The 12,461-nt window shown below is 52.0% G+C and overlaps 1 long non-coding RNA gene across 1 annotated transcript; it reads right to left on the minus strand.

Annotated features, from left to right (window-relative positions):
- Window positions 1–561: 561 nt before the first annotated feature.
- On the minus strand, window positions 562–2,349 carry LOC142817452 (uncharacterized). Its single transcript, XR_012895242.1, has 2 exons — window positions 2,229–2,349; window positions 562–1,817 (listed from the first exon to the last, which is right to left on the minus strand). It is a non-coding gene; the product is annotated as an uncharacterized LOC142817452 (long non-coding RNA).
- Between the last annotated feature and the right edge of the window lie 10,112 nt (window positions 2,350–12,461).

Here is a 12,461-nt window from a genome sequence, read left to right on the forward strand (position 1 = left end):
CGCCAGCTATAACGCTAGAACATTCGATGGCAAGAGTATAAATGCCGACGCACTTCGCCGCTTGTCAGTGGTTGATCGACGGCCGACACTCCGTTCGCTGCTATCAGTCCAAGACTGCTACCGTCACCCCCGGAAGCTTTTCAGGCCTGCGCGTCACGTGACGTGACGTCGACGACGTCACATCGCGCCGGCCCCCCTTCGCTGGGTGGCTGCGCCAGCCGCGAGCGCCCTTCACGCCTACCGACTCGGGCGAGGTTCCTTGACACCATGTCCGCACGATTTATCAAGGTATCCATTGATTGTATGGTTTAACGCGCCGACGCAACGCAGGCGATGAAGCGCGCCGTAGGGGAGAGCTCAGGATCAAGTTTTACTACCTGGGAATCTTTATTGTGTGCCGAAATCTCGTACACACGGGCGTTTTTGCTTTTCGCCTCCATCAGAAATGCGGCCGCCGCAGCCGGGTATCGAAACTGCGCCCTAGTGCTCAGCAGCGCTACGCCTTAGCCACTGAGCCACCGTTGCGGGGGAACATATCAAGGTATCAAGAAATAATGAATATCGTGAATGGAATAATGCGTATTTATTTATCACAGCCAGACGCCGTCTGTACAAATATCACAGTGCACATTGTTCTCGGTCCAGGCAGACGACAGGCAACACAAGATGTTGCCCTTAATGCTGAAAATATGCCAAAAGTACAAAACACAATATCTTGCCACATAAAACTCAGAAAACAAAACAGATTGTAACAGCAAAAACATCCCCGAGCTTTGGAACAGAAAAAGCACACTTTCATTTAAATTGTAGGTTAGAGGAAAACATACCATTCGTTTATCATAGTAGCAGTAGCAACACAAGGTATCAGGTTCAAACACTTGCCAAAAGATACAATACAAAAGAACACTGGTGACTAAATTGTGGTCCACAGCATGATAAATGACAGAAAGAAAAGTAATTGTACAGCCACAGGTAGGTGCATGTCCTAGGGAAAAAATCAAACAAAAATCTAAGAAAAAAACAAATCACAGTGCACAACATGTCTGTACACAGAGTGCACAAGGAAAGTGTACACAGCTTAGGTACCAAAACGGACTGTACAACTGCTACAGTGGGCACCGAGGCAGTTCGAGTTAAAAAAAAAGAAAAAAGTACAGCACCTTTAAAAGCTAACAACTTGTAAAGAGATACAAAACTGGAAACAAGGCTCAAACAAGGGAATGTATTGCTTGAGCCAGGTGGCAATAAGTGCAGCGCTCCTCAGACAGCATCGACAGGTTGTTCAAAATTTCCAACAAGGAACTTACTTTTTGAACTGAGTCTGGTACAACAGCGCTACCAAGGTTCTTGATTGGTGAACCTTGATAGCAGGCAAAGACTTCAAGGTTTGCAAACACGGTCAATGACGCATTCAAACAAGGTTCACGATAGTCGATAATGTTCAAAAACATGGAGCACTCTTCTTTATGAATCACAGTCCACTTTGGAGACACTGACACCCCTTGCAGGCGAGCCCTTAGTTCTTCGAGGGACGAAAACCGGTCTCGTTTTTGCTCCGCTTCATATGACGCCAGCGACTTTTCTACAGCACGGGCGAGTTGGGAGGCTTCTTGTCGGCTCCTCTTGGCGTCAGGGGTTTCTCTCGTGCTCTGGTCTCGTACTGATAGGTAGGACGGACAGCCGGAAAATACCGTTGGGACAGATCCAGGACGCAACCGTGGTACTGGGAGTGCAACTTCAATAACTCTCCCTGTCCTTGGATCCGTCTACGATGTCGTCTTCTCAATGCATGAAGCGTCGAAATGATTCGCGCACACCTGCAAAAACGTTTCAAGAACGTCTGAGACGCCACTTCTCAAAAGAAAAAAAATGCGCTCCCGTTTGCATGACCGCGTTTACAGTCCGTGTAGCTAAAACAAAGTCTACCTACGTTTCGCAAGCATCTAAATAAAAGCGCTGCGCTAAGCGGTACAAGCAACATGAAAGGAAACACGGGAGCGTGATGTCACCGCACTCCACGAAGCGCTTCCACCGAGAGCTTGCAAGAATGGACGACACCACGGCACTGTTAGTGAACAAAGCGCAGCTGACCATCCTTGCTGCGAACGCTGCTGGCGTCAGCGCTTCGCGAGGCCCGGCGGCCACACGCTCAAGTATTTCCCATCATAGGTGATTTCTACCCGAACAAGCAACGACAAGCTAAGAACAGGAGCATCTCAAATTCTTACCTTAGTGCACGAAGTCGGCACGAAGTCCTTCCTAGGAATGGCGCGTTGCCATTGTTTGAGAGCGTCGGCGTCTTTAGGGAAGGAAAACACTTGTATCTTCTTTCCTGTTTTGTAGTTGCCGGTGCATCCGGGTACACAACACTTATTCGGCATTGTCGCATCACTCCAGCATCACGCACGGAAACGAAATTGCCCTAAAACAACAACGGAAAGCAACAAACGTGAAACACCGTCAACACCACGCCGCCGAACCGTCACCACCGCCGCCCGCGCTGCGCTCGCTGCCGCTGCGGCTTCCCCGAGAGTCGGCCGGCCGGAAATGACGTCAAATTGCTGGGCGCAGGCCTGAAAAGATTTTCCGGGGGTGACGCTGCTACTGGAATCGGACTTTCCGTTTACTTGGCACAGGTTCACCCAAATAAACAGTAAAATTTCAACACAAAGTCTCCTGTCTTCGGCCACGTCACGACCCCAAGACATCTCTGGTGGAGGTGCTGTTTCTTCTATGTACCGGACGCCTCCTTCAAGCTGCGACCGCAGCTCAAGCGTCAAAGAAGACACGGACGCTAACCCTGAACAGCGAAGAAGCCGCAGGCAGAGGGGACTACAACCAGAGTACGGGCCCCTTCCTGAAGGAGACAGGTAGACTCGGATCCCGACATCAACTACTGCAACCATGACCGCCCCCGTGCAGCCTGCACCACTCCTGCTCCGGCAACCCAAAGAGCCGCCAACATTCCACGGTTCGCCACTGGAAGACCCGGAAAGCTGGATCGAAAGGTTCGACCACGTCGCCGCCTTCAATGACTGGACAGACGATGACAAGCTCCGGCATCTGTATTTCGCCTTAGAAGATGCTGCTCGGACCTGGTTTGAGAATCAAGAGCGAAGCCTTACAACGTGGGACGTCTTTCGCGCCAGGTTCCTCAAACTTTCGCAAGTGTGGTGCGCAAGGAGAAGGCCGCAGCTCTTCTTGAAACCCGCATGCAGATGCCAAACGAAAACGTGGCGTTATTCACTGAAGATATGATTAAACTTTTCCGCCACGCTGACTCCGACATGTCCGTGGAGAAGAAGGTCCGTCTGCTCATGCGAGGAGTAAAGCAGGAACTCTTTGCCGGACTGATCAGGAACCCACCAAAGGTCGCCGAATTCAATTAAGAAGCATCTACGATACAGAAGACGCTCGAGATGCGCACGCGGCAATAGAACCGTAGCTTCTCGTCTACCAGCTACGCCGGCATTCAAGCGCTTGGAACCACTGACTTGCGTGAGACGATCCGAGCGATCGTGCAAGAAGAGCTGCGAAAATTACTTTTTTCAACGCAGCCTCACGTGAAATTCATCGCGGACGCCGTACGCCAGGAGATCCAGCAATCGCTGTGCATTCCTTAGCCTCAAGAGCCTCAGCTGCAAGCCATGAGCTATGGTGCTGCAGCCCACCTCCACGCCCCTCCTCCACGCGCACGCCAAAACACTGCCGCATCGCACTTCCATCACCAGACGCCACCGCCGCCACCACCGACGACCTACCGTTCGCCAGCAGCCCAGCGCAGTGCGCCGAGGAAGACTGACGTCTGGCGATTTCCTGACCACCGCCCGCTCTGCTACCACTGCGACGAGGCCGGACACACATACTGCCGTTGCCCGTACGGACAGATGGGACTCCGTGGCTTCGCCGTCACTGCACCGCGTCCGCAGCCAGGAGAACGGCCACGTGACATCGCCGACTACTCAATGAACGCCACGATGTCCTTTCCGTTTGCCGTCGCCCAGCCGCCGCATGTCACCGCACCCGCGGCAGTACCCTAGCCCAACGCGGGGCCGGTCTCCTAGCCTGTATCTGGGAAACTAAGGGCAGCAACCGATGGAGGTGCGGTTGCTGTGCGACGAACTACCGAAGATCCTCCTCCGACAACGACGCCGCGACGGAGCTTTCTGAACACAACGCCAACCAGGCAAAGCTCTGACGGTGAAACCTCACTTACCGAAGGTGACCTAACGACGCAGCATGGAAGCAGCGGAACAAGCCGACGCAGCCGTGACCCGAAGCCACGCCCTAACTACAATGCGAGACGGCGAACTAGCGACCTCGACGTTCTTATCGACGGCCACAGTGTGGCCACTCTCGTCGATACTGGAGCCGACTACTCCGTCAACAGTGGGTCGTTCGCCGCGAAGTTAAAGAAAGTTAGGACAGCTTGGGAAGGCCCTGAAATCCGCACAGCCGGAGGTCATCTCGTAACGCCTGCAGGAATCTGCACAGCGAGAGTCACCATTAACGGCCGTATTTATCCTACAGACTTCGTAGTCCTACAGCGTTGCTCGAGAGATGTCATCCTTGGCATGAACTTCTTATGCCTCCATGGTGCTGTCATCAACCTAAAAACAAAGTCGATAACGTTATCCACAGAAGAAGCACTACCGCCGCGCATGCCGTCAGGAAACCATGTCTTGAATGTGCTGAAAAAACAAGTCACCATTCCGCCTCGCTCAAGCGTCATTATTTCAGTCGGCGCTCATAAATCACCTGACTATGAAGGCGCCGTCGAAGGCAGTCAGCATCTGTTGGTCACCCAAAATATTTGCGTCACAAGAGGAATTGCAGAGCTTCGGGGAGGCAAAGCAACGGTTATGCTCACGAATTTCAGCAATGAGTACAAACATGTGAACAAAGGAGCAACGGTCACATACATCGAAGAAATTGTCGAAGCCACCATTGCTTTCGCCCTCGCCGATTCTGCGGAACCTGCTCAGAGGAACCAAGCCCCTCCCATAGCCTTCATTGTCAATCCCAGACTTCCGAACCATAAGCAAGAACAGCTCAAGGCCCTGCTCCTGCAATACGAAGATTGCTTTTCGTCGTCATCCAAAATTCGGCAGACCCCAATCACGAAACATCGCATCATAACCGAAGAAAATGCCAGACCACTCCGTCAGAGTCTGTACAGGGTTTTCACGCGAGAACGTGAGGCCATGAAGGGACAAGTTGATTAAATGCTGCGGGATGACATTATCCAGCCGTCCAAGAGTCCATGGGCATCCTCCGTGGTGTTAGTGAAGAAAAAGGACGGGACCCTACGTTTCTACGTCGATTATCGAAGCCTGAACAAAATCGCAAAAAAGGACGTGTATCCTCTCCCACGAATAGACGACGCACTTGATCGGCTCCATAACGTCAAGTACTTTTCATCAATGGGCCTCAAGACTGGCTATTGGCAAATGGAAGTCGAAGAATGAGACCGAGAGAAGACGGCGTTTATAACACCGGACGGCCTCTTCGAGTTTAAGGTGATGCCCTTCAGTCTTTGCTCAGCGCCTGCAACGTTTCAACGCGTTATGGATACAGTACTGGCAGGATTGAAGTGGCAGACTTCCCTTGTGTACTTGGACGACGTCTTCGTGTTTTCCTCGAATTTCGACGAGCATCTGCGGCACCTTGAAGCTATACTTCAAGCCATCAAGACGTCCAGACTTACACTGAAGCCAGAAAAGTGCAGATATGCGTACGAGGAGCTCTTGTTTCTGTGGAACGTTATTAGCAAGTCTTGAGTTCGTCCTGATCCACGGAAAACAGCCGCCATCGCGCACTTCCCGCCGCCCACTGACAAGAAGGCGGTGCGCCTATTATTTTCGATTCGTGAAAAAGTTCGCACGCATCGCCGATCCTCTCACTAACCTTACCAAGGCCGACGTGGAGTTCTTGTGGGAAACGCCGCAGGAACAGGCTTTCCAGGATCTTAAACATCGCCTCCAGACGTCTCCGTTACTTGCCCATTTCGACGAATTCGCCGAGACAGAAATACACACTGATGCAAGCAGCGTAGGTCTTGGCGCCGTTCATGTGCAGAGGGCTGACGGACTTCAAAGGGTTATTAGTTACGCCAGCTGATCACTATCCAAAGCGGAAGCCAATTATTCTACAACAGAAAAGGAGTGCCTCGCCATCATCTGGGCTACGTCGAAATTTCGCCCCTACCTCTACGGGAGGCCCTTCAAAGTTGTGAGCGACCACCACGCCTTGTGTTGGCTAGCCACCTTGAAGGACCCTTCAGGTCACCTCGCACGATGGAGCCTGAGACTTCAAGAATATGACATTACTGTCATTTACAAGTCCGGCAGGAAACACTCCGACGCCGACTGTCTCTCTCGTGCGCCTGTCGACCAACCACCACCCGACGACCCGGATGACGACTACTTCTTGGGAACGATAACTACCGACGACTTCGCTGAACGAATTGATCCACGTTGCCGACCTTTCCACCTTGATCCACCTTGCCGACCTTTCCAGCAGATTGGTATGGACCTACTGGGGCCATACCCGACGTCGTCTTTCGGAAACAAGTGGATTGTGGTAGCTACCGACTACCTCACCCACTACGCCGAGACAAAAGCCCTTCTCAAAGGCAGTGCATCCAAGGTATCTAAGTTCTTCGTCGAAAATATCGTCCTGCGTCACGGCGTCCCGGAGGTCCTTATCACTGACAAAGGAACGGCATTTACTGGCGACCTAACTCAAGCAATCTTGGCTTACAGCCAGACAAACCACCGCTGGACGACAGCGTACCACTCACAGAACAATGACCTCGCCGAGCGGTTTAACAAGATGATCGCCGACAGGCTGGCAATGTACGTCGATGTCGAACACAAGGTGTTGGACGCCATTCTTCCGTACGTGACCTTCGCATACAACACGGTGGTGCAGGAGACGACGCAGATATCTGCATGCAAATTGATCTATAGAAGGAGCCCGGCAACGACGCTTGATGGCAGGTTACCTAACGACACCGAAGAAGATAACTTCGATGTGAGTGAGTACTTTCAACGCGCTGAAGAAGCCCGACAACTCGCGCGTCTCCGTATCAAGAATCAACAGACGACCGACAGCCGCCGTTACAGTCTTCGACGACGCTTCGTGGAATACCAGCCCGATGAACGTGTTTAGGTATCGACGCTGATACGCCGACGTGGACTAAATGAAAAGCTTCTGCGACGGTACTTCGGACCGTACAGGGTGGTGTGACGTCTCGGCCCACTTGATTACGAGGTTGTCCCCGACGGCATTACGAAGTCTCAACGACGCTGATCACGACCTGAAGTCATCCATGTCGCGCGCCTTAAGCCGTTTAATGGACATTAACAAACTGAAACAGTGTTTTTGTATTAATATTGTATCGTAATTTATTCATTGTATTTCTTGCATTATTGTTGTACCTTCATCTTTAGTTAAAGCCTGCCCCGCCGCGGTGGTCTAGTGGCTAAGGTACTCGACTGCTGACCCGCAGGTCGCGGGTTCAAATCCCGGCTGCGGCGGCTGCATTTACAATGGAGGCGGAAATGTTGTAGGCCCGTGTACTCAAATTTGGGTGCACGTTAAAGAACCCCAGGTGGTCGAAATTTCCGGAGCCCTGCACTACGGCGTCTCTCATAATCGTATGGTGGTTTTGGGACGTTAAACCCCACATATCAATCAATCAATCAATCAATCAATCAATCAATCAATTTAGTTAAAGCATCGGGACGATTCCTTTTTCAGAGAGGGGCAATGCCACGTTTCATTTCTCAAGTTTTGTTATCGCCCAAAACACTTCACAATCTTCAGCGCAAAACGCGCGTGCAGTTTTCGAGAAGCTTCTGAAATTTAGTAGATCTTTTCGATAAGATCACCCCCACTCTGCGAACTGTATAGATTATTCTGAAACCTACGCCACCGCCAGCGATAACGCTAGAACATTCGATGACAAGAGTATAAATGCCGACGCACTTCGCCACTTGTCAGTAGTTGATCGACGGCCGACGCTCCGTTCGCCGCTATCAGTCCAAGACTGCTACTGGAATCGGACTTTCCGTTTACCGGGCACAGGTTCGCCCAAATAAACAGTCAAATTCCAACACAGTCTCCTGTCTTCGGCCACGTCACGACCCTGTGACAGTATTAAGCACTGTAAATTCAGGTATTCACCCTAGCATCATGACTGCGAAAAGCTACAAGCTTTTTAGCAGTGCTTTTCCTCCTGATCCTATTGAGAATGCAACTATCACTTGTGCACGATTGAGCTGTAGCTATGTGTCAATATTATACTTGAATCTTTCACTACAACGGCACTACCTATATCTGTTACATATTGCGGCGGCTGCATTTCCGATGGAGGCGGAAATGTTGTAGGCCCGTGTGCTCAGATTTGGGTGCACGTTAAAGAACCCCAGGTGGTCTAAATTTCTGGAGCCCTCCACTACGGCGTCTCTCATAATCATATTGTCGCGAGAGCAAGGTTTCCAGCTCCAGTATCTTCTCAGGAAATTTGTGCAAAACCAACTCCTCTGCTTCTTTTTTAAGTCTTTCTTTGTACTCTTCTACCTTTGGGTTAGTTTCTGTGGCCATTACAGAGCTTCGGCTTTTGACTTTAATGGAATGTGGGGTAAATCGTGTTTTCCAGCCTGGGACAGGCGCCTACACGCTGCATTTACGGCTTACCAACGGAGCAGTCAAGGCCGCCCCCGTTCGGGATTAGAAGGGGAAAGCTTACTAGGAAAAGCGTCTAGCAGGAGGCAGGTCGGGCGCCACCGTCTGAGTCTAAGCCATTGTTAACAGGCACGCGTGTCATTGAGAATGACATGGGGACGCGACCACTTAGCCTGACCGAGACATAGTGGCGGCAGGTAAACGACCATATTCTCTCGCGCTGTTGTTAGGATGTCGGGGCGCCTCGCCGTCGCATGTACACCTGGTAAGCAATGGTGTACCCATCGCTCTTAAGGACGCTTCTAGAAAGCAACAGTTAATGAAAGAACTTACGGGGCCCGAGCGTGGGAACGGCCGCCGACGGTAGTCGACCGAAGGAAGCAGCACGGCCTGGTATGGGAGAGAGTGTCACGTGCGGAGGACCTTTCCCTTTGCGTGTTTCCTTTTGGTAAGGAGGTTTTTACAAATGTAGTGCCTTTTATGAAAGTGTTTCTGTGATTGGTTGAGATGCTGCGAGTCCGAACATGTGATTGGTTTTTGTGAAGACTCTTTTTTCGACCAAGGGTTAAAAAGAGGATGTTTTAACTTGAAAAGGGCGCGGAGCGGAGTCGGGGTCAACGGCGGATCTCACCACCGGAGACCAGCTATGTGGGCCGAGGGGTATGCCACCATTTTCTATGTTTTGTCTTTGTAACCCAGTGCATTTTGTAACTTGAAGTTGTGTTAGCTAAATAAACCCCCAATGAGTGCTCCCCGAATTCATCGTGTTGACTTCTCATCGATTGCCTCCGCGGAGTTCCAACCACACTTATTCGTCTCCCTGGTCGTCCGATGCGCCTAACTTGAACAACCCCGACGTTTCGCTACAAAGTGGTGGAGGTTGCTCGGTAACGATAGTCCCGCTCTGAAATTATGCCCCGAGTCAACAACAAATATCAGGAACCTACCTCTGACTGCTCTACTATGACGGAACCCCCTACCTTCTTCTCTGCTATGTCTACCCCCCAAGTTAAACCATTCGACGGACCACCAGTCTTTAGAGGCGCGCCGGAGGAATCTATTTCAGAGTGGCTACGTTGCTACGAACATGTAGCGTCGCTTAATAATTGGGACCAAGCCACGAAGGTGAAATTTCTATATCTGGCTTTAGACGGAGATGCGAAAAAGTGGCACACCACTCAAATTCTAACCGGTGCTCCTAATACATGGGAAGAATGGGCGACGCTACTTAAAACGTCCTTTACGAGTCGCCACTCAGTCGAGATCGCCCATTTGCGGCTACAAAACCGCACCCAATTGCCGTCCGAAACCCCCGAGCAGTACTACTATGACGTCGTACAGCTGTGTGCCAGAGTGAACCCGTCCATGACGGAAAATGATTGGTTGCGGCACCTTATGCGCGGTTTGCGTCCGGATATTTTGGAGAAGATGATAATCGCAAACCCGGAGAGCTGCACTGCATTCCTCCAAATTTTGCAACGCATAAATCTGGCAGCTTTGATGAGCCGTGCGTCGGCGCCACAACCGATTGGCATCCAGTATTCCACCGGATTACAGTCGTGGATGCAAAACATCGCGCATCCCGTAGGGTTCGCACCCGCCGCATCGACAGGGTACTCTCCTCCTACGTGTGTCGCCACTTGCGCCGCGGCCGAATTGCGTTGCCCACGGGAGGCTGCTGACAGCGAAAGAGACCTAAAAGCGATTGCGGACTTGATCGCCGTGCTGTCTGACCGGCTAAAAAGCATCGAAGACGAGGTGCGTCGCCCCCCGATGCCTTGGCCTCAGAGAACTTCCCGTGCCAACGACGGGCGTCCCCGATGCCAGATTTGCCGCCGCATAGGTCACATAGCCCAACAGTGCTGGCAGCGGTTCCGAGATGACAGGAACGATGAGGCTGAGCTTCAAGGCAATAAGAATGTGCAGCCTAATCCTTCGGGAAACGAGAACGGCCGGGCCTAGGGGGCCAGCCCGGCCGCCCCATCGGCACATTGTCGGAAGGTCAGCTTCTCACAGTCCCCACACGAGCCAACGGTACAGAAACGTTGCGACACCGCCCTGGCCTCAAGAATGGAAATGCCGACACGCTTTCCCGCCTTCCTCATGATCCCGCGCCTGTAAGCGAAGAAAACCCCTTACCGTTGCTGGTTCTGGATCAGGTGGATGTTGGAAAAAAGCAGAGGGCAGACCCATGGATGAAAGAAATTATGCAGCACCTCGAGCACCCGGATGCGCCCGTTGTCAGAAAAACTAAAAGAACGGCACGGAGCTTTCGGTTGATCGACGGTGTACTGTATCGAAGGGCGAAAGGGTTTCAGGAGGATCGTGCTGCGCTCGTTGTACCCAAGTGCTTGAAATCTGAGATTTTAAGGTACTGCCATGACGCCACCCCGGCAGGCCACTTAGGTGTCAAGCGCACATGGGAGAAAGTTCGTTGCCGATATTTCTGGCCCAAGATGTTCTCGTACGTAAGCAAGTACGTTCTCTCCTGCCCCGACTGCCAGACACGAAAGCAACCACCGGGGAGGCCGGTCGGTTTCCTCCAACCGATCCCACCTGCAGGTCGACCTTTTCAGCAGGTGGGCATGGACTTCATTGGGCCTTTCACTAAATCCAAAGCAGGGAACCGCTACATCGTCGTGATTACCGACTACCATACGAAATGGGTCGAGGCTGTCGCGTGTACAGCGGCCACTGCCGCAGAAGCAGCCAGAGCTTTCGTCGAACAAATCGTCCTACGTCATGGTGCCCCGGAGAAAGTAATAAGCGATCGTGGGCAGCACTTTGTCGCCAACTTGACCGAAGAAATATTCCGGCTCGTGGGTAGCGAGCATGCCACCACAACAGCATACCACCCACAGGCCAACGGCTTGTGCGAGCGTTTTAACCGCACGTTGGCTGACATGCTCAGCATGTACGTTTCCTCACACCACCGCGACTGGGATGAATTCCTACCGTACGTTCTATTTGCATACAATTCTTCCACCCACGAGACGACTGGATTCACTCCCTTCTTTCTTCTTCACGGACATGAACCGACACTACCGGTGGATGTAGGGTCGGGCGCGCAACGCGGACTCGACTACACCCTGGATGCAATGAAAGTGGCCCGCAGGCTGCGGCAGGCTCGAAAAATAGTAAATGAACGGGAGAAGCGTCAGCAGGAGAAGAACAAGCGCAGCTATGATGCTAGGCGACGAAGTGTTGTTTATCATCAGGGCGACTTAGTGTACTTGTGGACTCCCTCCCGGGCGAAAGGGAAGACGACAAAGCTTCTTCACAAATACCACGGACCTTTCCGTCTTGTGCGCCAGGTAGCCGAGAACAACTGGGAGGTGGTAGACCAAACTGGGAAAAAACGTGACGTTGTGAATATGGCGCTTTTAAAGCCCTGCCACGTTCGATTGGGCTCCGATGCCGACGACGCGGACGATGAGTCTGACGATAATCATGAGGTGCGCGATCTCGGTGGTGATGTGCGCGAGGGAAGTGCCAGGAGAGATGACCACGAATTGCATCGAAGTGTTGTGCGCGAGTGCAGTGCAAGGAGAGATGACCACGGATTGCATGAAAGTGTTGTGCGCGAGTGCAGCTCCAATGGTGATGTGCGCGAGTGCGGTTCGCGAGTGGGTCAGGAACTCCGTTTGCAACATTGTGTGCGCGGGACACAGACCAGTGTTCCAGTACAGCAGTGCGAAAGCTACGACATGGACACTGAACTTTACTCGGACTGGAAGACATTTTCAAGTAATAACAACGCACAACAGAAT

The sequence above is a fragment of the Rhipicephalus microplus genome, chromosome 5, assembly GCF_043290135.1.
Source record: "Rhipicephalus microplus isolate Deutch F79 chromosome 5, USDA_Rmic, whole genome shotgun sequence".
Classification (NCBI taxonomy): domain Eukaryota; kingdom Metazoa; phylum Arthropoda; class Arachnida; order Ixodida; family Ixodidae; genus Rhipicephalus; species Rhipicephalus microplus.